Here is a 27,274-nt window from a genome sequence, read left to right as displayed (position 1 = left end):
CTCGCATATCTGTGACCTCGTCTGGTGTCTGTTCCTTTTCTCTGTGAGAGACAAAAAACCAAAACACCTCTCTTCCTAACCCTAATAATCTAATGTTGTTATCTACTGACCTTCTAGTGATTCAGAATTGGTTTAAAACATTCAAAATGTTTCAGGGACCTATTCTAATCATATCCTATGTGTGTGTAAGCATGTTTGCATTTAGCCCTCTGCACTCAAGGCGTTTCCTACACTTTATCAGTCCGGACAGTCACGCCGAACGAAGCTTCTGACCTTCAAAAGGCCGAGTGCCAACTCATTATAAGCACATTATAACCACTCTTTTTAACAAAAGGCAAATAAATTAACGAATCTTCTAAACGCTATCCAGTTCATTTCAATGATTGATGCTTAAACGTGGAAATAATGATTTATGCTTCTCACTGATTCTCTAAAAAAGTCCGGAAACTTCTCGGGCCACTATTAGCTTAAGCTTTACCACACCTAAGGTATTCAAGACACAAATGAAATTATAAAATGTTCAAATAATCCTTGTTTTATGTTAAAACTCAACTTCCCCCTTTTTGGCACACTCCAATGTGTCAAATCAACAGAGTTAGAAAATTAAAAGAAAAGGTTAGGCAGCTACAAGGTTTCCCAGATTATTAAGTTAACCTGCGTGTAATGTTCTGACTCAGGTATTTAATATTTTAATAAATGTCATTTAATCAACTACCACTACTTAAGCTTAGCAAAAGACATAATTGAATAAAAGATCACAAAGAATAATATGATATCAGTGGTGTGTAAGAGAGATGTGATTATTAGAAGTATCCCATTGCACTTTAAGATTCCCCTTTCCTCCACTAGAACTAAGACTCCATGTTCAGACCAAGAAAAACATCCCAGACCACAATGAGATTTTATCTAGGTGTTAATGCTCCCTGCTAACCAGGGTGTTTCAATTGTTTTCCCATTGAATGATTTACATTCACACTTATAGATTTGTCAGAATATGGTACAATTGCTTTTATATGCTCTGTAGTCACATGTTTCCAGAGAATGGATGACATGTTTTCTATAAGCCAATAGATAATTTTTCTGTAGCTTTATTTACACTTTTGTATGCATCTCCGGCTGAGATAGTCCAGTTCAAACATACACACTTTCACAAACCTCTTTGCTTTTCCAAGAACTTCTCTCACAGAAGGCTAACGATCACGACCACATTCACTTCCTCTTAAAAAGCTCTTCACAATAAAACAGGATACTTGTAAAAATGAATGCAAATGCTGTCATGGTCTGGTTGGGCACCTGCAGGTCTCAGACAGCGGCTCCTCCTCCTTTAGGCGGAGTCCGGTTGCCCCTCCCTGGCTGACCACCTGTGAGCAATCGTGCCAGCGGTATATCAGACCTGCGCTCTCAACCATTCATCGCCTGAGTATCTGCTATCCCCATGTTAGTTCAGTGGAGCATCATAAACCTTGTCCTGACGCCGTGTGATGACTCACCTGTTTTTTCTTGTCCTCAGAGATAGCACCCGGAGTGGAGATCTCGTTCCCCTCGCTCCCGTCCTCCTGGACCTGGTCCGCCTGCTGCTTACACAACGTGGCCTGCCGGCCCACCGCTCACCTGCCTGCCTCCCCACGCCTCGACCGCTTCCGGGCTTTCCGCTCCACCTGTCCCCTCCATCTGAAACCAAGTAAGGCAATTCAATTCAACTGTGGAGGATTGTTGGTTGTCTGCTGGATCCCTCTGATCGTGATCTCCTCTTATTCCAGTGCCCCCGGTCCCTACCTAGTCCTGTTTCTACCTACCCGCTGCCCCCGCTGTTCAGCCGTCTCCTAGAGGTGTCTAGGTCGCCCTCATTATTCACCGACGAATCCTACGCGCCACTAGTGTGGTGGCGTCGCTTTGTTTTTTACCTTTGTTTACCTGTGGGCGGAAATAAATCATTTGTTCTCTGTCACCTCGCTTCCGGGTTGGTTTCTGCACCTGTGTCCATCCCTGTTCCCTCGTGCTGCTGGGCCGTGACAAATGCTTTTTAAACTTCCTACTTTTTAAACTTTACTACCTTTAAAGAAATTCAATTTTTTAAAATACTTTACTCATTATTATTTTACATTTTAACATTGATGTCAGTGTCTTTAATATGTCAACACATTTTAATAAATGACAGTTTTACCCTGGTTGCAAACAAATAAGTTGAATAATTGAAATAAATAAACTAGTTAGAGAAAAACTGGAAAATGTAAAATAAAAAAAGAAACCACATGTACTCAATAAATGAATAGGCATGGACATAATAACTCAGTTTTTAAAACCTTACAATGTAACTACAGCTCAGCCCATGCAGCAGTATATTAATAACTAACCTCATATTGTGGATGGATTATCTCAGTTGTTCTCCCAACTGAGGTTTGGTCCTTTTACAGCAGCCTGCCATGTGATTGCATTTCTCCCAAACCTTCGGGAACCCTCACGTTAACTTTTAATGAGTGGAAAAAAGTTAGCATTCATCCTCCAGCTTCACTGTTTATATTATGCTAACATCAAGTAGCACATCATTATATACCAGCCAGCCCAACTTCAGTAACTCTACAAATGTCACTGCTGTTTACTTTCCTGTCTTCATTTATGTCAGAAATGATAGCAGAGCTGTACGTCTTAATTTGTTTCGGAAATCCCTCAGTCAGAACATGGTATATAATATTTAGATGGAAACTAGCGAGCTAACTTAAATTTCATAAATTCGGTTTTCGTGGATGCCTGCATGTTAAACTTAATTGTTACACCTGGTAGAGCAGCAACGCTGATCATTTTATTACAGATGAAAGGATTTAGACAGTTTTTAACTCTCAGTGATGCCGCAGTGATCGTGTGACTTGCAGCGGAGTTTGGGCCCAGGCACAGCTAATGAGGTCAGACTTAACCTCCTAGGACCTGGCGTCCATATATGTGGACATCACATTTTGGGTTATTTAGATCAAAATACTCAATTTTGCTCTACAAGGGCCTGATATCCACGTACGAGGACATTATATTGCTACTGTTCTATTGAAATTTTAAACGAATATCCTCATATGTGGCTCTCATTTTTCTTAGAAACAAAAAATAGGTAAAAAAAAATAAATCTGGCAATTCTTTGTTTTTACATTCATCAGGTCCCAATATGCCCAAATATCAAAGAGAAATTAAAAATGCATGTCGTGGAAGTGTTCGGGGATTAGAGAGCCTTTTGTGATGGATAACAAGGGAAGTTTAAAAAAATGGACAACGGTTCCAGACAGTAGATGCCCTTTTTTTGGTTGTCTTCACCAGTGGGAAATGTTCCTACCCATCTCATGGAAATGCTTGCTTCAAGCATGATGCAAAGAATTTTTGAAGTGATCAACAATAACGGTGAAAAAGTTTTCTGTTTTGGTGGGGTTTACGGGTTTTTTGGGGTTTTTTTTGGAGGTTTGGTCCTAAACTTTTGATCAGCTATAAAGCAGCCTGTTTCAATGTAAGCATTGTTTTCAATAAATTGCATGCTCAAAGAAATGTTTTGTCTCACTCACATTTCTTCTTGTTGTATGCTAAGGCTCTACTTGAAACCTTGCTAAGATCCAACCATGCAAAATAGGGTTTTTTTTTGCCATTTTTCAAGGGGTCTTCAACTTTTGATCTGGACTGTCTTTTGTGCATTTAAATATAGTTATTGTCATCTCACAAAATAAAGACTGTGTATTGTTATTTTTCCATGACAACACTTAGCATGTGACATTTGCTCTCAGTATGCGCAAAGGCCTTATCTGATATTATTTAACTAAGCCAAATAGTCCACCATTGCACTTTAGACATCTTACTTAATGATGAAGCTTCTAACGTTTTTATTTTCTAATGACTTTGTTTGTTTGTTTGTTTTGAATAACACAACATGTAATTTGCTTGATTGCTTAAACAATGTATGGTTTTTCCTGGCACTCAGTGTTGGGAAGGCAAAACACTGCAGTGATCAATATACAAAAATAATTAAGTGAAACAGTAGCTGTATGATCAAAATGAGGTATGGCCTTTGGCAGATGGATAATTATCAGAAGCTATAATCGCTGGAGAAAGGGAGTTTTTATCAACATTCCTCAATAAATAAATAAATACATTCTAAAAATTTATCAGTAACTGTAAAACCTCGATATAATATGAACTTGCACCCAAACAAGCTAACTTCTGCATTTTTGAAACATACATATATTTTTGAAACAAATGGACATATATACTTAGATTACATACATAATTTAATAAAGTCCATGTAATTGTAACTAAATGATTTTATTAATGAACGTATTTTGTTCATACTAGATGGGCTTAAATCGTGCCAATCTATTGGATTTTTTTCTCTTTTTCTTTCCCCCAAAGAACAGAAAGAAAAAAAATATTTTTTTAGGTTTATTTATAAAGATATTTTAAAGAATGAAGGCAGAATTAAGGTACATCTGAGCCAGTTGTTTTCAGGGACATGTAAGTAGTTAAACAATGTCACCTGTGTGCAAACCATGTTAGGCCAGTAATAGCTGAGGTCAGAGGTTTTCAAATTCAATAGGTAATTGAAAAATAATTGGGATTTCAATGACCATTTAAAATACTGTGTTAATTAGTGGACAAAAAACTGCTGACAGAATTATGTTAATAGTCACAAAAATTGCTATCTTTAATTATCTAAAACATTTGCTTTTGCAGATTTTCTTTTTAACCTTCAGTAAAAGATTTTAATTTCAATTTTATAACTATGAAAGATCAGGATATGGAAAGTTTGGGCTATGAGTAGGTGACCAGTTATACAGCACACACTACATTTGATTTTACCATAGTTAAAAGCATGCTAATATATGATGAGAAAGATTAAACATGTATAAAAAGCAGACTTTTTTGTAACGGAAATGAAAAACTGTATTTTTCCACAAAATGGACAGTACAATATTGGATGGCAATACAACAAACCAAATAGGAACAAAAACAGGTTCCAGTGGAACAAATACACTAATGGTTCTTACACTTGACTTAGTACCTCTGGGGTGCCATTGACAAAAGGAGCTATAACATTCCTTTTTTTAAAAGTCTCTTTTGTCTAGATCTCCCACCAAAGTACTCCCAAACCATGACCATACGATGCTAAAAGCAGTTGGCATCTTTTTAATTTATTCTGTTTATATTAATCTGTCCGTGATTCAATTTTTCAGTCTTTCTCTGTCCATTGTGTCTTTTCTTATGCTTTGCTCTAAGTCACAGATATTTTTCTTCTTCTCTTCCAGGTCAGCTTCCAGGACTCTATGCTTAACTATCGACCATACTACCTTTGTTGTAACCCTTAGTATGTCTGTATATGAACACAGATATTTAACTGAAATTGTTAATATTTATAATGAATGTCGTCATGAAATGGAATTCTAAATATTTCTCATCAGTTTATTGTTCCTTTAATTTAACAAAAGTGTTTTCTGTATAAAAATTGTTTTTAGTATTGTTCCTCTCCCTAATGGCTACAAACAATTCTGGTTTTAGGTAATTCTCCTCTTGTTTGTTGATGTGTGTTCATCATTCCTGTCACCATGAACAGGAATTGAAGTCATTAATGAATTCAAACATAAAAATTGAAATCACACGATGAAAGAAAACTAATGCTGACTGCTACCGCACGAAGTTTGAGTAAGGACTATATATTGTCTTCTGCTTCCCAAGAACAGAATATTTGAATGTAGACCTAGGTTCATATCTGCACAGACCAAAATTCAGAACTTAATTTAAATACTGGTACACAACAGCAACAAGTTGCTTGACATATCTAAGTGTATGATCTGGGTTTAAATTATAAAAGAGATTAGTGTTTGTGTCTGAGATGAAACAGAAACAGAAAGATCCGCACGTCAAACACTGAATTTCCATCTCATGTGAGTGCACAGTACATATATGCTTTAAACACACATCAAAAATACACATATACTGTATGCAAACTCATTCTCATCAGATGAACTCATCTACATGAACACATGGAGACAAACATACCTTGTGGCTTTACACTGATGCTCTCACACTAACACATAACATAAAGAAAAATGTGTGTGACAAATAACATATCTTTTCAAGCCAAAGACAAGACAGTAATTACCACCATTTTCAATCATTCTGTTTTCAGTATTCAGCTGCTGCTGTTCCCTTATCACACTGAAACACTGTGATTCCCCAACACCACCAGCAGAAGCAATCGTATACTAAAGCACCAGCCAGTGACACATGCAAACAAAAATGAAGCTTCATCTCTGAAAAATATTAGAGAAATGTCTCCATTCTAAATGAGTTAAGCTGAGGATTTGGCATGTGTTTAATGTGTTTACAGGACTAATTCTGACAAATTGACAGTTAGTATGTTTTATTTTTTTAATGGAAATTACTGCTCCTAATAGTGGGTTTTATGTGTGTATTTAGTTTGTTATATTTATTTATTTATTTTTTACAATTATTTTGTCTAGAGCTCACTTTGTTTTTCTGAGGATGAATTCCCCAACCACTGTTTTCTTATAGCGTTTACTATCAAAACATATATCATATATAGTCATTATCCTTTTCTGGGAGTCTGAGTATATTTTTCCAATAAAGAGATAATACATAATACAGTGACAGTAGTCTCGTTCTCAACATAAAGTTTACTGTAAAAAGTTACTTGTTAGAGTACTTTTGTGATAATCCAATATGCAAAAGAACACATCTGGTGCACCTATTCTGTCAAGGAATTAAGATATAATAGTAGTAATACAGGATAAATGCCAAGAATTTATTTTGCATGTATATTAGGTGGTACGTTATTAGGCCATCTCTCCTGTTTTAAAGATGGCCAACACTGTTTAACATTATAGTGCCATCTCTGTCCAAAATCGGATCATATTGATGCACACAAAGGAGTGTCTCTTGTCCTTTAGATGTAACTGTATAGTTGATTCTTGACCTGAGGAGCTGACTCTCTTAAGACCTTGTACCAGTGAAATTGTTCTTTTTTGTCCATTACATACAGATCTGTGCAGTCCTTGCAGTGCTGGATTGCATATACAATAGTGGCTTTCCATTAGGACAAGCAAAGCAAGCAGTTCTTGCCCTGTCAAATCTAAAACTACACATAGATTAAAATGTTAGCTTTCATATTAGAAACAAGAGGACATGAGATAAGAGATACTGTATGTGGTCCTCAGCAAATGCAAACATAGGGTTTATAGTGATGCTATGCGAATATGATGCTTGACATTAAAAAATATAAAGTATTTAAAATGGGCTCAGTCTTAAACATGTGCAGCAGTAACAACAATCCGTTTGACACTGATGGACAATATTTTTTCTGCAGAACAATCATTCCTGTACAGCTTTATGTCTAATGAGATGATTTCATGGTATTTTATTGCTTCTTTTCCTAAAGTAATGGTTTGAAAAATTCCTCCACCACTTGTCATTTTCAATTTATAGCAAATACATTTTGATAATATAGTAGATATATTTAACTATAGAAGTAATAATATTTTACATTTTCTTTCAGTCTGAAAGCTGAAAACCTTTCATCTAATCCAAAAGAAAAGAGCAAGAAATAACAGGAACTTTAGTCATGAAGTTAACAATCTGTCCCATTCTTACATAGGATAAGCGCATAGGTTACTTCAGCAACACCAAGGTGGTTGACTACAGAATTCATTCCCTTTTTAAGAAAAGCACCTTTATAACATCTGACCTACTCAAATCACTCTTAAAGAGATACATATATAATTGTTTAATCTGGCCTTCTTTTTGTTCAGTACAACCCCTATGGCGTCTTTTGACTGTGGACTTTGGCAGTGAGAAGTCTTCCCAGTTTTAGAAACAAAATAGACATATGAACTAAGATTAACTTTTATCAGAATGAAGAGAACAGAAAAGTATAGAGCAGGAAAGGAACAGCTGATTATCCAAAGGATACCATATCACCTGCTGTAATTCACAATACACCTTAAGGGAAAATGCCCTATTGTGCTGAAGCAACCCATGACTTTCTCAAAAAAAAAGGGAAAATAGGATATTCTTTATTATATTTTTTTGGTCTCAACCCAATAGAGAATGAAGACATCAGACAAATGATTTTCACTAAAACCCTTTTCATTGTATTAAAAATTGCCCTCATATTTAGAATGGTTACTTTATACAATTACTTTTGAATCTCTGAAGATGAGGTATCATATCTAAAAATGTCTGAAATTCCAAAACTGTCAATGCAGTACTTTTGTTAACCCCCTTAAATTAAAGCTGAAACAGCACTTCAATAGCATCTTGTTTGATTTCAAATACACCACTGATATACAGAGGCAGAATTACCACAAAAAAAGGTGTAACTGTCCAAATTTGTCAGTGGAACTAACTGTATTATCTCAATAGAGCACTTCAGTCTCAGTTGCCAGGCTTACTTGTTGTTCCTAGAGTGTAGAACGCGAGCCTCCTTATGGCCTTCAGCTATCAGGCTTCTTTCCTGTAGAACCATTTCCCAGTGTGGGTTCAGAGAAACAGACACCCTCTTTTAAAATGAGGCCTAAAATTTTCCCTTTTTTTTTATAAAGCTTATAGTTCAGGCTAGATAAGAAGACTGCTGAGGGACTTCACATGATGCACTGAGCACTTCTTTTTTACCCCTGTCTGTTCATATACCGCTATATGTCAGTATTTTTGTTTTCTGTCTTGCATAGTTTGCATTTTGTCCTTCATCTCTCCATGTTTGCTGTTTTTATCTTCTCTTCTCCTCATTCTCCAACTGGACACAGTAGTTTGAGCCTGATTATGTCAGAGGTCTCTTGCCAAAAGAAAGTTCTTCATTTCCATCACTGCCTAGGTTCTTGCTAAGGAGAGTGGTAAGGTGACTGTTGTTGCGAATTGGTAATATATAAATAAAACTGAATTTAACATATCAAATTATACTGTTTTCATGCCAGCTGGAATAGCAGGAGCAGAAAGAAAAAATGTGTACACATGTACAAATAAAGATCACTATGATAATTATTAATAATAATTAATATTAATATTATTAATATTGATTTTATTATAAATTACATTCCATCTCTCTTGCCTTCTCATTAAATTACATCTCCAACAGCAATTTCTTACTGTGAGGATAACCAATAAAATATTTGATTCAGTGGAAACATATAACAGTGCTCACCCAGGAGAAAGAGAGCAAAACATACAGCCACTTCTCTGCTAATTTCTGACCTTTTGTTTGCCAATACAAAGCCCTTGTAGTTTCATTATTTAAATAAATAGTGATAATGATCAGTAATTGCTGTTTCCTTGTACCCTGGAGCCTAATGCTAATCAGCCAGGCAGCAGCTAATGAGGCTAAGACAGTCCCACCAGTAAACAATGTGTTGATTTAAGAGAACATACACCCCAAACCACAACTGAGTCATCTAAGTTCAGTCCCATTGTTTATTTCTCGTAAGTTGGAAAGTTAAAAAGGTCACCCATGGAAACAAACTGGAAGTGATTAAAATTATCTCTAAATACATTGTTATTTATGACTGAGAAACTTTTTCAATACTATATCACGGCACATTTTTCTCTCACAATGTCTCACAATGTCTATTCATTTTATCTCATATTTACTCAATGAAAATACAACTCCAGTGTCCTTTCAGTACTCATTCTTTTAGCACTCATCTCCTGTTCTACACATCTCATATTTTCCAATGCATTAGTCTAAATAAATAAATCCTTCTTACTACCTTAAAATTGCATTAAATGTGTACTATTCTAGCATAACTGATGGTAACATGCATCCCTATTACACAGTTTTGTGTGCATTAGGATTCAAAATAGTGAGGAAACAATTAGTGCTGCTGTTAGTTTACCTAAAAAACTGTGGATTTTGGACTTGTTTGTTAAACTTTTGGCATAAATGAAAATTAATTCTATAAACATTGCTATCTCACTCATATATCATTACAGCATTTTTGCCACATTGATATCAATTTACTATCATTATGTCAATTTTCAGTTACTGAATTATTGATGCACATGCTTTCTAAATACCACTGATATTTACTTAAAAATAAGTTTGATCTATAAGTTCATATGTCAACTTCAACTGCCAATGTTTAAATTATTTCCACTAAATATCTAACAGCCTGTGAAGGTCTGGCTCCTGTGATCATTTTCTATTTGTGTGTATGCTTTCAGGTACACAAGTCTGTATATTTACATGCATGCACTATAAAGTGTGTGTGTGTGTGTGTGTGTGTGTGTGTGTGTGTGTGTGTGTGTGTGTGTGTGTGTGTGTGTGTGTGTGTGTGTGTTGCTGTGATTTATTTCCTGTTTAATCACGTTTGGCAGAGCAGACTGAGCTTAAGCTCAGCGACAAAGTGTATTTATGGTGTGTGTGTGTGCACGCCTGTCTCAGAGAGAGTATTTATAGGTCTGGTCCAATCTGTGTTCTATCCAGCTGCAGTAAAGAGATAGTTGTTTTAAACCACCTATATAGCATCTCTCTCTTTCTCAAACATGTGGACACACACACACACACACACACACACACACACACACCTGTGTATACAAAGAAAAATGTTCAGATGTTCTGATAGAATTTCAATAGAAACAGATTCCTGAAAAGCAATGTAATGTAACAACTGCCACTGATAGTAATAAAAAATGTTTTTAAAAAAAATCAACCAAGGTATAAAGAATGCACATCTGAATGCAGAAGACCACACTGGATTCTCTCTAGGAAAAGGAAAACTGAGGCTACAATTTGCAAGGGTTCACCGATATATATGTTTATATATATGTATATATTAGGGGTGCAACGATACTCGTATCGATATTGAACCGTTCGATACAGTGCTTTCGGTTTGGTACGCATATGTATCAAACAATACAAAATTTTTAATTTACTTTAACAACTTTTCTTCTGACGATGCTGTCTGTGTTGAGAGCTCAGTGGATCTGCGTTCGACTACTCCGCCTAGGCTGCACTGTCGAGCGCAGATCCACTAAGGGCAGCGCAAGCTAGCAAGACAGAAGCTAAGCTCGTTGCAACATGGCAAATTGAACCTCCCCCACCCTCATTCAGATCTGGCCTTTGGAACTATTTTGGTCTTCATGTGAAGTATGACCCTGAAGGTAAGCGCGTCATGGACAAAAGTAAAACAGTATGTCGGATGTGCCACGCAATGCTCAATTACATGGGTGGGAACTACTGCGTTAGCGCAGTTTGCTCGTTAACGTGTTGACGCCGTCCAGCCCCACGCATATTTTGGAAAGAGCCATTTCTCTGTAATAAACTCTCCTTTCCAAAGATGAGTGATTTCTCGATCAGATAGACTTATTTTTTTATTACTTTGTTGTTTCAGCAACATTAAATATAAAAACTGTACTTTTGAGTTAAAATATATATTTATTATTTTAATAAATGACAAATTAAAAAAGCATAAACTTTTTTTGTATCGAAAAAATATTGAACCGTGTCACCAAAGTATCGAACCGAACCGTGAATTTTGTGTATCGTTGCACCCCTAATATATATATATATATATATTAGGGGTGCAACGATATTCGTATCGATATTGAACCGTTCGATACAGTGCTTTCGGTTCGGTACGCATATGTATCGAACAATACAACATTTGTAATTTATTTTATCAACTTTCCTTCTGACGATGCTGTCTGTGTTGAGCGCTCAGTGAATCTGCGTTCGACTACTCCGCCTAGGCTGCACTGTCGAGCGCAGATCCACTGAGCGCTCAACACAGACAGCATAGTCAGAAGGAAGAGCGCAGGGCAAGCTAGCAAGACAGAAGCTAAGCTCTCCTTGCAACATGGCAAATTGAACCTCCCCCACCCTCATTCAGATCTGGCGTTTGGAATTATTTTGGTTTTCATGTGACGTATGACCCTGAAGGTAAGCGAGTCATGGACTAAAGTAAAACAGTATGTTGGATGTGCCATGCAATGCTCAATTACATGGGTGGGAGCTAGTGTGTTAGCGCAGTTAGCTCGTTAACGTGTTGGCCGTCTAGCCCCATGCACGGGGCGATCGGCGGTAACTCGTTAACGGAGATTTGCCGCGTTGTGGTGTTAAGGTCATTTCAACAAGATTAACCTGAAAGCACTAGTGGGAACACAACGAATATGACTGCACATTTACGCCGACATCATCCTAGTGCAAAGACAAAAACAACAAGCATGCTACTAACTTTAGCCGAGTCATTTAGACAGCTGTTAGCACATGATTCTCCTTATGCTGCTGAGAATATAGCCCAGAAGAAGCGGATAGTATAGCTTTTATTTTGGAAAGAGACATTTCTCTGTAATAAACTCTCTTTTCCAAAGATGAGTGATTCCTCAATCAGATACAGGGCTTGCAATATCGCTAGCCCGACGTCCTGGGGCTAGCGATTTTTCCAGTCGGGCTACCAAAATCTATCTCTTCCCTGCCCGTCGGGCTATTGTAGGAAGGAAAAATATATGTCAATGCTTTTGCATTCTTTCAGAAATGTAGCTGGGTAATTATGTCATTGGTATCGGTGAGCCACTGTCAATATGTGACATATTGAAATCGCGTTTGAATTTGCGCTTGTTTTTTTTGCTTTCACTTTGCAATCGTGCGAACTGTGTATAGAGAGCGACAGCACTGATCTGTGAGTGATGATAATTTGTGCACCAATTCCTCTGACATTGTCTTATCAATCGTTAGCTTACTATGCAAACATGACAAGTGAAATCTCCCGCAGCAAGCTTAAACATGTGAGAGGTTGATCGCGCAGAGAATCGCTGAGCTTATGTGAGTGCGTGTGTAAAAGCAGCAGGATATATATTTTAGTTCTGCTGAGCCAAATAAGACAGGTCAGGGTGAAGAAGTGACAGCCAAAGAAAAGCTTACCACAAAACAGAGAAGTTATGACAAATCAGACTATAAGGTAAAAAGAAAGTGCAGCTTTATGGTTTCATGGACAAAAGAATTTCTGTGGCTGCAATATGATGAGCTATATAACCAGGGCTGCACATAAGTGGTCCGCAGGTGCGCATTCGCTGTCAAAATAAAAAACACGCACAAGGGTTACACTGTAAAACCTAATAAGTTCACAGAACTCAAAAATTGTTGTGTAACAGATTACACAACAATTTTTTAGTGATGTTTTTAAAAGTTTTAAGTTTAACTAAAATAAAAATTATAGTTGCAGTTGCCTTAAATTACCTCAATGTTAACTCATAAATGTTGATATTCCTCAACTTATAATTAGGGAGTAATAAACTCAAAATGTTCAATTTTTTCAACTTAATTAAGGTGGGAAATACACTCAAAATATTTTACATATTGCAACTCATACGATGTGGGAAATAAACTCAAACTTTTTCATATTTTCTAACTTATAATTTGGGAAATAACACTTAAAATCTTCAATATTTTTTAAAATACTGTGGGAAATACACTTACAAATAATTCTAAACTGTTTACCCAGTAAATTATAATCAGCTAAAAGTGTTAGAAAACATGAAAGTAACAACACTAACAATTTAACAACTTTTTATTAAACACAATGTGCTTTTAAAAAGGCACAAACAACAGAGCTCACTCATAAAAAAGTGCTTCATAAATAAAACAAGAGAAAAAGACTCCAAGGGTCTCCATCTCAATTCTAAAATTCAATAACATTTTCAGTATTAACAGCAATTGCAGCTATTAGAACATTGATGCATTTAACACTTACTGTACCTTGACAGCTGCAGCTCACTTTCTTTTTTAAAAATACATAAAAAAAACAGTACTGGTTTCCACTGCTGTACTTATAGGGAACAAACATCAAGGCAGTGCATTTACGTATTAGGCAACAGAACATTAAACATGAATAGTGAACTGAACAGTCATTCATCTTAAATGTGAGGTAGAAGAGGCAAATGATTAGGAAAAAAACAAACAAAAAAGCTTCCTCAATACTCAGCTTAACAAGTAGTCCATTCTGAGTGATTCACTCATTGAACAAATCATTCTTCAGCATCAGTAGACGCCCTTTCAGTGGTTTGTTGTCCTCAAAGCACATCACAACCTTCTGGATAAATGTGAATGTAAGCTCAAGTTTCTTTGGGTATTGTAGGTCTAATGCATAGATGTACTCAAAGAGCAGGAGAAATGACTCAGCCAGATTTGTGGGACCATTCACAAGTATTTCATCCTCAACGACAATGCAGATGCTTTCGGGACTGAAGAGGGCCGAATCAGTAGTGTCATCCGTGACAACTGTCAGCAGAGCCACAGGAGTGTCAGTGAGGTCTGGACCATCTGCTGACTGCAAAACAAAAATAATACAAGAATGAGTTCAGCCCCACAAGGACACAAATCATGCTATTGATTAGAGGTGTGAATCTTCATAAGTCGCACGTTTCTTTTAGGATTATAATGTCAACGATTTAATTTGATATTGCGATACATCATGATGCATTACAATAATCTTAATTTGGGTTTGGTTTCAAAACATATGTGTAAATAAATGTTTTCAATAATAAATATATGCCAAGATATTTGTTTTTGTTATTTACCAAACATTTCTCTGACCACAACATGGCACCTCCAAAAAAATAGAACACTTGAATTTTAAAAAGGGAGATAGTTTTTATCTGCAGATTTTTTTTGTATAATAATCTTTCAACTATTTTCATGTTTTCTGGTTTATGCGTAACAATCTTCTTGCAATCTTATTCAACAATAGTTGATATATGGGAGAAAACAAGTCAGATGAGGACTGTGTTGAACATCCTTCCTGATATACACCCTGGTTCTCCTTGAGTTCTGAGCGATGTCATATGGTTGATGCTGAGGCCAGTACACTTACATCACAAGTCCTGAATAACGTGGAGGCATCTTCACGCAGGTACACAGGAAGTGCACGAAGGACGAGGGCCCGTCTTGTATTTACATCATGCTGTTCCTAGATGAACACACAATATCTATTAGAATAGTATTTACACAAATGCAGAGTAAAAACAAAGTGTTGGATAGCCATGTTCTGATTGTCATTGTTATAGATCAGGGGTGTCCAAACTTTTTGTGTAACGGGCTAAACCTGTCAATCTAGAAGGGTAACCCAAAAAAAATCTAAAAATTTTGAATAATTCAAGGCAAAATTCTCTAGTTTCTTTGTATTTATTTTTTATTTAAATTGGGACACAAATTATAAAACTCACCCACTGACAACTGGTGAAATGTTGACTCTCTGTAGCGCTCTTTGCAGTCTGATATCTGTAAACAATATGTGCACAAAGACGACTTATTAATGTTCAAAAACATTTTTTGCACAGCACACACACACAAGTAGTCAGCTGATCTCATCTGATGCAGATCTGCTCCTTGATCAAGTGACATTTGTCCGGATTTTTGGCACGAGTGACGTCGAATCAGCACCGCAGCTGGATGGCCCGATTTACATACCCAGCGCAGCTGATACTCACTACAATAATTTACTAAGATTATATGCACTCCTGTTATTAAGTCCAGTTCAGTCTGTTAATGTTAACCGTTTCAAACTAATGTTGATAGGTGTGTTGCTAAGCTTAATAACTTAAATAACAAACTTGAAATTTACCCGTCCTATTTTCCCTTTTATTGTTTTTTCTCTGTGCTGTAAATCTTCTGTCTAAGAAGAAATCTGAGGCTGCTGTTCTGAAAATAAGCTACCAAAGCTTTTTCTGAATGAATCAATAAAGATCCATTTATGGAAAGCTGTGATGAAAGCAGTTTTGTCTTTAATTATATTCAACAATATAACATATTCGACCACTTTTAAGTGATTTTGTGATCTTTAATACACTTTAATACACTAAAGTTAAGGTTATTTACCTAATTTCTAGTAAGTAGCCCTCAGTGAAAAAAGTTTGGACACCCCAGCCTTACAGGTTAGGGAGTATTTGTGATCCGCACAGTCTGCATCAATGATTCTTTCTTAGCCTGGGAGCAGAACGCGGCTCTTTATTTTCATTTCATTTCAATTTATCTAGCAAAGATCGATAGGGTCTGGCTTAAAGGTGTCAAGGAGGCGCCTCAGTCTGGCTGGTTGAGCCTTGTCGAATTAGCGCGAACAATTTAGCTGAACTTCGTTCGTAGCACCGAGTTCGACCAGTGTATAATGTTAGGCTGAATCAGGCGATGCATTTTTCCGCAAGCCTTGACTTGTAGAGCTCGCTTAGTGGAATACCACTCTAAACTGTTAAAAGGATTTCGAGATTATCTCACAACCACACATTTGAGACTACGAAAAAATACAAACGTGTCTAATTACCATCATGATAACACACTCATGTTGTTTATTATTGTTCGCTTCATGCTAGCACACACACACAGCTCAACAGCGTAAACTACTGACTGTGTAACACGGACACTTATTGAAATAAGTATACTCACAATACGCACGTACATTACCGGCGAATACGACAACCAGTGGAAAGTTTTAGTAGAAAGTTCAAATGCATGGAGCTAGAACTGCCACCGTCAACTTCCCGGGCAAGAATACAATGCATTATGGGAAATGTTGTCCCCCACGGAAAACCGCCAAAACGTTACATCATTCTAATTTGAAATAACATTACGTATTTGTCACATTAGAAAACTTCTAAAATTACAATTACTTGGATTCGAATTCATTTATAACAAACATTCACTGTGCACAAAGTACGAATATATTTCCAGTAAAAAATAAAAAAGAATGTTTATCGAAATTAAATTTAAACAAAACAAAAACACGTTAGACTTACCAAATTTAGGGCAGTTGATGAAAAAAAATAAGGTGGTGGTCGTGGTGGGTTGAAGTTGGGGACTCTTAATCCACACGGGCTGGCCAAAACTTCCCCGTATCAAGGTAAATTCAAGATGGCTGACTAAGCTTTCCTGAGGGAGCGACAAGACTCCACCCACCAGAACGTCACTAATATATGCTTCTTAAACTTTTTGAGCGTTCCAAAAAATTTAGCTAAAAAATATTGAGCCCTATTCAATTAAAGCTGCATAAAAGCCAACAGAGCTCAATACTTTATAGTTTGCTCAACTACAAAACGACATTTGAGTGTTATGAGCTTATTAGTTATGAGCTAGAACAACTGTTAGGGATTACAGTGTAGGGTTAAATTTAAAAACTGTACTTTTGAGTTAAAATATATATTTATAATTTTAATAAATGACAAATTAAAAAGGCATGAACATTTTTTTGTATCGAAAAAATATCGAACCGTGACACCAAAGTATCGAACCGAACCGTGAATTTTGTGTATCGTTGCACCCCTAATATATATATATATATATTCTCTTCTGCCTCTCTTTCTGTCTCACTCACTCCATCACACTAACTGAGCGTTACCCACCATGATCCTTCAATTACAATCACTAATCAAAAGAATTCATAATAAAACCAAACCTGCGCATGAGTATTTCCAGCCTTCATTTACGATTAGCAGACTTCATTAAGCTACAAGGTGTTGTCAGCGCTTTGCTCCTCGTTAGCAGCAGATGCATTTCCCTAGTTAGCTGGCAACACATCTGAGTGCACGAGTGTGTATGTGTGTGTGTGTGTGTCCATGTGTTCATTAATTTATACATGCTTCTTTGTGTGTAGTTAGCTGGCTAATTCAGCATGAAGCCTGCAAGGCCTTGGGAATCTGCATACTGTCATTGTAAGAGTCCAGATTATAAAAGCTAAAGAGAATGTGAAGCAAGGTGGGGATAAATAGAGAAGAGGTAGACAAGAAAGACTGAAGTAAAAAGAGGAGACAAATGAGGAGGAGTGTGAGGGAAAGAGGAAGGAAAGAAGCAGATGAAAAGGGAACATGATAAAGAAGGTTAGTGTCATAGCAAAAGGGTGAAAAGGAAATGAGGAGAGAAGAGGGAGGCAAAGGATGACAACAAAGGATAACAAAAGAGATCAAAAGGGTGAAGATGAAGAAAGAAGGGAACAAAGAAAAATAGAAGGGAAGAATAGAAAAAGACAAACTAGGGAGAAGATGAGGATGAGGCAAGGGTGCAGACACATTTATACAGGTTGGGAGATGTGAAAAGAACAAAAGATAGAGCTAAAAGGGACATAAGGAAGGAGATAAACAGAGAAAAGATAATGAGAGGAGTTAGGAGATTTGCTCTCTTGGTCCTCTATGTCTTCCCTTTGTTGCTCTTCCTGTACAGGTCAAAGACTTAAAATTCTTTAAAATATCTTGAATTTATAGTGAACCATGTGATACTAGTTTCCCTGTTCTTGATTCTCTCTTCATGAGTAGCAGGACAGAAAACTCCTTCTAAACTTTATTCCACCCTTTCTTTGTCTTTACTTCTCTCAAGGTAGGCTCCTTTTCTTTTCTAACATTCTCAATTTTCTCATCTTGTTTGTTTGGCAGCTCTTTTCTGTCTTTTTTCATATCTCATCTTTCCTGCATGAGTTCCTTTGTAAGTATCACTATCATTGCTTCCATGCTTTCTTTTGTGGCCCTTCTGTTTTTCCTCTTTTCATGTTGCTTCATTTCCTTTCTGGGAGGAGCAGAAAGCAGGAGGTATTCAAGGAATCCATTATTTCTCTGTTTTAGAGTAAGCCTTTCCCCCTTCTGCTTCTGCTTTGGTTTGATCTTTGCTTCTCCTCAAGATACTTGGAGACAGGCAGGACTTTTTGTGTCTGTCTCTATTCCCATGTGAGGGTGATTTTTTAGGGTTGTCAGTGCTTGTAAAAATCAATTATGTAGGATCTTTTGACTAAAAAGGAAGAATTTCAAATATATTATGTTGAAATGTAAAAAAAAACAAAAACAAAAAAAACTTAAATAAAATGGTAATAAGTTGCTTATTGGTGTATTCCTTTAATAGTGCCAAGTTTTTGGCATACCAAATAATATTTCATTTTTAATAACCTCAAAATAAAAAGCTTATTTCATATTATAATGTCAGCGTTAGAACTGGGCCATGTTACCTTGAAATTAAATAGATATTTCGGGGCCGATATTTTCGGGGATAGCGGGGCGACCGTGGCTCAGGGGGTTGGAAAGCGCATCTGTAACCGGAAGGTCACTGGTTCGATCCCCGGGCTCTCTGTCCTGGTCGTTGTGTCCTTGGGCAAGACACTCTACCCTCCTGCCTACTGGTGATGGCCAGAGGGGCCGATGGCGTGATATGGCAGCCTCGCTTCTGTCAGTGGCTACAACTGTAGCTTGCCTCCACCAGTGTGTGAATGAATAGTGGCATTGTAAAGCGCTTTGGGTGCCTTGAAAAGCGCTATATAAATCCAATCCATTATTATTATTTCTTTTTTAACACTGTCCATCAGTAACAAATGTAAAATTTTACAAAATGTAAAAATAAAAAAATAAGGTTTATTTAAACACACATCCAGTATCTGCTTCTTACCCCTTATTATTAATTAAATTTCAGTCATAAACGTTTATGTACTTTTATACTATTAACGAATCACAAGAGGGCAATGTAAGCAGTGCTAGCATAAGTAGCTTTATTTTCTTGCATTGATTTCTGGGCAGCACTGCTCCAACTGTGAAGTTATGTCTCTGTTTTACATATAATAGAGCATGCATGCAACCATATTTTCATCTTCTAAGCTGTGTCACCAGATATGATCTGTCTAGCTTTGATTCGAGCATTAGCATTGAGTGCAGCCACAGCTAGTGACAGATAACTGAGAAATCTAGTATTTAACTAACTAACTAACTATCTAACCCTGCACAAAAAACAGTTTGCAAATAAAATCACAAGTCAGATTAATGACACGTGCACACTAGCCAATTTTGTTTTTACTGCAGCTTACATGTTATTGAATCAGACTACACAAGCTTGTGTTTTGCATACAATATCCCCATTTCTCTAAAAAAAGAGAAACTTTTACCTCAAGGTTAAGTAGAGAAAGCAATGCTAGAGCCTAAACTACTGGTTTCCTAAATATTGTGTTCCCAGCTACTTTGGTAACCTTAAAAATGTTTGGAGAAGTTAGGATATCAAAGTTCATGTGAAAGAAGACAGAGAAAAAAGCAGTGACAAAATCCAGCAAGCATGGAAGCCCTTTTAGCATGAATGATAAAAATAAGACAAGACAATATCAGTTCAGATAAGGTCAGCAATATGCTTAAATAAAAAGGGTTAAAGACTTTAGCTTTAACCTAATAATAATTTATTAGTAGTAGTATTAGTCATAGTAGTAGTAATAGTAGTCATAGTATTCAACTTGGATCGTCTGAGATTCAGTTTTAAAGTAGTACAAATAAAATTAGGTATGAAAATATTATTCAAACGCTGATTTGTGTGTCGAACATTTGTACACACTGTTGGTCTTCTTTTTAAATTCCAGGCTTCCTAAAATTTTACAGTAAATTTCAGTCATGAATCTTTACGTAACATCTATAACAGTGTTCATGATAGCTCCTTAATATACCCAACAAGCTGCTTGGCAGCAGCTCGCGTATGCAGAATGTCTTTTTCTTTAAGCAGCAACACCACAAATTTCATCCCAGTAAATCAGACATGTAAACAAAACCGTTTTTTTTTCATAACTGATTTTCGGAGGCAAAACAAAAGAGCCAACAAAACTCTTTAAGCAGCAGGATTTTGTCTTCCCTGAGGGGGGTACTTTGAACAGAGCTCAGATGAATTGGGCGAGCTTATGTTCTCATTAAAATAATTGGTAGAACAGCCAACTCGCTCGCACGCTGCTCTAAAGAGTGATTTATCTAAAGGCTGTCAACTCAACTGAAGAGGAGAAGAGGAAGTCTGCAGGGATGCACTGGCAAGTGAGTGTGTATGTGCATTAGTAGGAATGTGTATATGCATCCATACAGCGCATTTTGTGCGGGTGTGTATGTTTGTAGTTTCTATTTTCTTTAAATTATTGGTTTATCTTTTAAATAATTCTTCAGTATTCTTTACAATATGCAGTATGTATACAGTTTATTCTTTGTGTGCATGTATGAGAATGCAGAGTGCATCTTATACATGAATGTTCCCAGTGTTTGAACCAAGCATCCACCAGCTGTTTGACATTACAGATTTGTTATTACTTCTTTTCTTCTCTTTCCTTCCTAATTTCTCATTTCTCACAAATTGTATTCATTCTCTGCGATCCCCACCTGGCTTATCAGCTACTGAAACACATTTCTTCACATTTATCATCAGATCCTTCATTTCTTTGTCTTACAGAGTATGTCAGCATTATTGCCATTGATCAGATCTCGAGAAATCAGAATGAGACCTGCTGCATTTACAGAGGGAATTGTGAGATGCAGCACCACCTGGCAAACCTCAAATGTACTATATAATCAAATGTAATAATTTCAAGCTTGTGTCCTAGTGTAAGTTTTTAACATAAAAACAATAAAAAAAGAAAAAAAGAATAAAATATTCTACACCCAAGTCCAAGTTCTACTAAAATTCTTTAGTGAAATTATTTGTCAGCAATCTGAAAAAAATATTTTAACTAAAATATGTATTTAACGTACTGAAAAAAGTAATTCTGGGGCAAACAACAGAAAGTAGACAAAAGCACAAAAAACCCAGAAACAAATTAAGAAATAAAAAGATATTTGAAGTAAAAGTATTTGTGACAAGAAAGCGCTAACAACGCTAAAGGCATTTTGGACAACTGTTTGTATTAAACGAGACTTTCATGAAGGCAAATGACTTTTATCTGCGTGTATTTAGATTCCATAATTTTATTTCTAAAACTGCTATTTTCAGAATTTTTTACCATCTATTATGTCAATATTACACATCAGTAATGATTAATTACTGATGTGTAATTTACCTCATCTTGTCCTTCCATTTCGACAGCCTTATGTATCATTTACTTTTTTGGTTTATATCAAACTATTTTACATTTCACTTCTTACCCTTAAATTACAGTATTCCGTTAATCTCTCCTTCATTCCATCAATTGTTGCTCCACCTAACTACATTTCCACATTTCTACTTATCTTGTTTGATTAATGCAATACAGAAAAATAATTTTCTGCAGTATGTCAAATGTGTGAACACATTAGCAAATATCCTGTGTTTGTAAACATATGTGAGGTTAACATTACACTTCACAGATAAAGAAGTGAGATTAATTGTCAGTTGTTAAAATGTTAGAATGTTAATTGTTATAATGTATCTGTTACAATCCGATTGTTCAGTCTGACGTCACTAGCTGTGTCTGGACCTAAACTCCGCTGCAGGTCCATATATCAAACGATAACTATGGCATTACTGAGAGTTGAAAAACTGTCTAAAGTCTTTCATCTTTAATAAAATAATCAGCGTTCTGCTCTACCAGGTGTAACAATTGAGTTTAACATCCAGGCATCCATGAAAACGGAATTTATGACATTTAACAGAGTTAGAAGTTAGCAGGAAGTTAGCTAGCTAGCTTCTATCTAAATACAATATAGCATGTCCTGACTGCGGGGTTTTGGAAACAAATTAAAACGTACAGCTCTGTTATCACTTCCAACATAAATGAAGACAGGAAACTAAACAGCAGTGACGTTTGTAGGGTTACTGAAGTTTGGCTAGCTGGTATATAATGATGTGCTACGTGACTGCTAGCGACACAGCTATGTTAGCATAATATAAACAAGGTAACTTTTTTTCCACTCGATAAAAGTTAACTTGAGTGTTCTCGGTGGTCAGGAACAAATGTAATCGCATGGCAGGATGCTGTAAAACATAGGTGTCAAACTCTGGCCCACAGGCCAAATTTGGCCTGCAGCCTACTTACATTTGGCCCGCGAAGCCATACAAGATTACTATCAGAGCTGGCCTACTGGTATTATACAGCTAATATATATATTGTTTAGTATTAAGCTTTGCTTGTTCCATATTCAGTTTTTCAGCAAGACGTGTTTGAGTCCATAAGAAAAGATTCATTCTTATATCTGGAGGAATAAATATATTTCAATAAATATTAACGTTAGCCCGCGACTTTGTTCCAGTTTTGAATTTTGGCCCACTGTGTATTTGAGTTTGACACCCCTGCTGTAAAAGGACCAAACTTCAGCCAGGAGAACAACTGAGATAATCCATCCACAATACGAGGTTAGTCATTCATATACTGCTGCATGGGATGGGCTGTAGCTACATCCTAAGGTTTTAAAAACTGAGCTTAAATAAATGATTAGCGGTAATAAAAGCCGAGGGAGGTCAACAGTGATCACTGACTGTTTTAGGAGCTTTTTGAGATCAAATAGAAGAAAATACACAACATTAAACATGTTAACAACACAAAAGCCATATTAAACACAGACTACTTTAGGCCCGGAAGTAGGATTCGTCGCGTCATCACTGAACAACCGGATAACCCAATAATCCCTTCCACAAGAGAAGAATCTAGAACCAATCACAATCAACATATTGTCTACTGACAACAACAAAGTAAATATTTATACATGTACAGCCTCAAAGTCAGTAAAGACTTAAGTGGAACAAATAGCATTTTTGAAATGTATATGACTGTCAGAATAAATAAAACAGAAAATGTTTGAGGTTTAACTACGAAAAGAATGAGGTTTTACGGCAAACAGCAAATTAGTCGAAAAAAATTTGAATGTTTGGATAAAATGCCATTCAGCTTTTATGAGGCTCAGTGATTTCATTTTTAGCACAGGTGTAGGTCACAATCAGCCAAGGTTTCGGGTGAGCTCATTGTGAAACCTAACTCCACCCTATCATGTGATTTCCTGAGGTCAGATGGCCCAGGATGTGAGTGGGCGTTAAGACGTCTGGGAAGCGGTCTCAGTCCTGGATTATAGATGGCAGACATTTGGTGTTGTAAGCCACCGCCTCTGTTCAAAGATGGTCATTCACAGTGGACATCGATGGCTTCTTTCACTCCTCTTTCAAACCATCTGTCCTCTCTGTCCAAAATGTGAACATTGGCATCCTTGAAAGAGTGACCTTTGTCCTTGAGATGCAGATGGACCACCGAGTCTTGTCCTGTGGAGGTGGCTCTTCTATGTTATGCCATGCGTTTATGAAGTGGCTGTATGGTCTCTCCAATGTAGAGGTCTGGGCATTCCTTGCTATACTGTACAGCATACACTACATTGAGATGACAATGTTTTTGCGTTTGTCTTTCTGATCCTCCCTAGTTGATGTCTGAGCTCACCCGAAATCTTGGCTGATTGTGACCTACACCTGTCTTCACACCTTCATTAGGGGGTCCATTGTCCCTCTTGGTGCGTTACTCCCAGAGGGCTTAAATCTGGGACTCTCTACCATTTGACTCTAGAACTGAAGAAGCTTCTCGGATGAGAGGTGAAACGTCTTCAAGCAACTTAAAAAAGTCCAGACGTTTTTTTCTTTCCAAGCTCCTTAGACTACGATGACCTGGATGACTGAGAACCTTCACAGACATTACAACAAGTAGAGATGGACAAAACCTTAAAGTATGTCTAGTCGGAAAACTAGAAGAAGTTGATGCATTCTGTTGGTAATTCATTTTGTTTTGATTCTACTCTCTCAGTGAATAACATATATTAACTATACAGGTATCATAATTTTCACTCATAATTACATCCCATGCTGACACAGTCAAGAAATGCAGATATGACCAAGCCCAGTATATTGAATTTCACAGTACCGTTAGCTTGCCGTTTAAATACTGTGTGTGTAATATTTATTATTTAATAAATGACACTCAACGCAAAAACAGTTGGATTGCATTCATTCTGTCCAATGATCTCCATTTAAATGATGTACAAACAAGAGCCATGAGGCATCTCTGTCAACAACAATAAGTATCTTAAAAACATGATGACTCATCACTTCAATCTTGACCTTTATCTCCTTATGCACAGTTTGTATTCAAGCCTTTTCAGCACAACATGTGGGAGTAGGTGGGGGTGGGGTAAACAATAGCAGGGATTGTCTCGTGTGTCATTTGAAAAAAACAAAATAAAACAAACAAAAAAACCAGAAAAAAAAACACCAGCAGAATCCCCATAAGGGTATGCAGTGACATTTACAACCACAACCTCCTGAATAATTTTAGCTGAGCTCATTGCACTGGAATTCACTTTAAAACCCAGGCATGGGATCAACTGAGTATTAAGAGAAAGACAAAGTAAACTGCAAAGTGGATAAATATGCAAACAAAGAAAGAGTAAACTGAGGAGAGAAAAGGGGGCAAAGAGAGATAGAGAAAGTGAAAATCCTCCACTTAGCATTGTTTAAAGTGCGTCAAAAACCTTATGACCATCTAATCTTTTAAGCGTGTGGCTATTGTCTGGCTATCATCTAAAGAGGATGGTGTAATCTCCCCCTCCTTTTTTACTCCATACTGTTCCTTTGGAATGCCACAAAGGAGCTTAGTCTAAGCAGTTAAAAAGGCCGCTCTAAGCTGTAAAGTGTGTTTCTAGTATCCATTCTGTGATGTCGTTAGAGGGATATTGTGTCACTGAAGCCTCCGTCCACCACTCTAAGGGACATCTGACCCAAAAACATTCCTTTTGTGTTAAGCTGTATTTAAAGTCATCTGTTTGGAGTAAGCATCATTATTTATGTACTGTTGGGTTTGTGTGTGTGTGTGTGTGTGTGTGTGCAGGACTGTACGGTTGTCTTTAAGCTATTCTGAAAGATTTAGTTTCATTTATTTATCTACTTTAAAAATAAGCAGAAAAAGTATATCATATCAGTTTATTTGCATATGTATGTGAGAAGCTTAGTACTAAAACCATCTCATTTGTAATCTCATAATGCTTTTGTAACAAGCATTATGGCATATATCAGAAGATTCAAAATTCAGAGATGCAGCATGCAGTCAGGTTGTCGTAGTGTTACACCCTTAGTGCAACATTAACAGTATAAAGTGCAAAAAAACAGACTCAGTGTTTGTATTTAACCCTCCCAAGGCAGGCGTTGCAGATTTGCAACAGTTACTAACAAAACTAACAACCTGATTACCCCACATACATATTTTGTGATTTTTTTTTACTCAGAAGTACCACTGCAGGACTTGGTTGTGCATTAGCAACAAAAAGTTTAATTTGAGCCTGAGAGGGTTAAAATAGACATAACACAATATAGTTTAAACAAACTTTACAGTAGTACAAAAATACTTTAATAGTACCAGTAGCTGTCAAACAGTAGGCAGAATGATAACTAACCCAATGTAAATGTAAAATGTATGTAGCATACATCATTATAAGAATGTAAAGTGCCTTGCTGTGCTGAGCAGGAGAGGAATAAACAATCCATAGGAGAGTTATGAGGGGTCTGCAACAATGCTGCACATACATACAAATAAATAAAAAGATATTATAATGAACCTATGTGACATTAAGGGCCCTTAATTATTCTGTGTAGTCCAAATGGCTAACTAAATATTTAAATACTGTCCTCCACATACAATAATTATTATTACTCTTTAGTGACAAATTTGTTCACCAGTGACAGGGCAAAACTGCCTTTGAAAGTCTGCCAAAATAAATAGGCCTAATCTCTTGGGCAAAGTGGGACATTAGCAAACACTACTGGTTTGCTGTAATTTAGCATAATACATCACACCCTGAGTGAAATGGATAACTTGTAGAAAAAACACATACCTATCTCACCCCTTCAGGAGACCTTCAGTAATGAGTGTCCTTTGATTTTATTATGCCATTGCTCTTTCTCTTCACCTCGGTTCTACTCATTTTACTCTTGTGAGACAGGAGGGATATCAGGGAAGAAAAACAAGTGAGGGGGCTGGGTAAGATAAAGAGACATAAAGGAGACTGGCAGAAAGAGAGGGAGGACTTGCAGTAGTGAGTGTTTTTGAATATTGGAGCAACTTAAGTTGTAAATAAGTTGGTGGAGAAAAGCATCAGCACTAGCATGGCATTAACAGTATAATTATTTTACTGTATTCAGCAATGGATAAAAACATATGCAGAATGCACAAGTTTTAACCCTACACGCTACCACCTAAGGGCACAGGGTTATAAAGTGGTTGCATCTAACCCGTGAAGACTATTCAAATCAAACCCAAATCATCAACACTCCACTATCATGTTTCATAGTTGATACGAGTTGTTTGTGTAGATTTCTTGTATTTGTTTTTCACTTGTGGCACTGTGCATTATGGCTAGAAATTTTGGTCTCGCCTGTCCAATAAGCATTGTTAAAGATGCAGCTTTTATGCAATTCCCCAGTACTTGTTGGTCCCAGAACCACATTTTTTACATCATATTGACTTAAGTAGGGGTGAGCTATATCATACCGTTCACAGTAATACCGGTGTAATTTTGGGCAACAATAGGAAAATTTAATATCGCGATAGAATAT

General features: G+C 36.7%; 1 long non-coding RNA gene across 1 annotated transcript; it reads right to left on the bottom strand.

Annotated features, from left to right (window-relative positions):
- Positions 1 to 342: 342 nt before the first annotated feature.
- Positions 343 to 26,666, bottom strand: LOC146670297 (uncharacterized). Its single transcript, XR_014911877.1, has 3 exons — positions 26,554 to 26,666; positions 1,491 to 1,671; positions 343 to 1,361 (listed from the first exon to the last, which is right to left on the bottom strand). It is a non-coding gene; the product is annotated as an uncharacterized LOC146670297 (long non-coding RNA).
- Positions 26,667 to 27,274: the final 608 nt, after the last annotated feature.

This window comes from Rhamphochromis longiceps, linkage group LG5, assembly GCF_057381845.1.
Source record: "Rhamphochromis longiceps isolate RC_006_pf linkage group LG5, R_longiceps_female_GT1.1, whole genome shotgun sequence".
NCBI classification, from domain to species: Eukaryota; Metazoa; Chordata; class Actinopteri; order Cichliformes; family Cichlidae; genus Rhamphochromis; species Rhamphochromis longiceps.
This window is presented reverse-complemented; position numbering and strand designations above follow the sequence as displayed.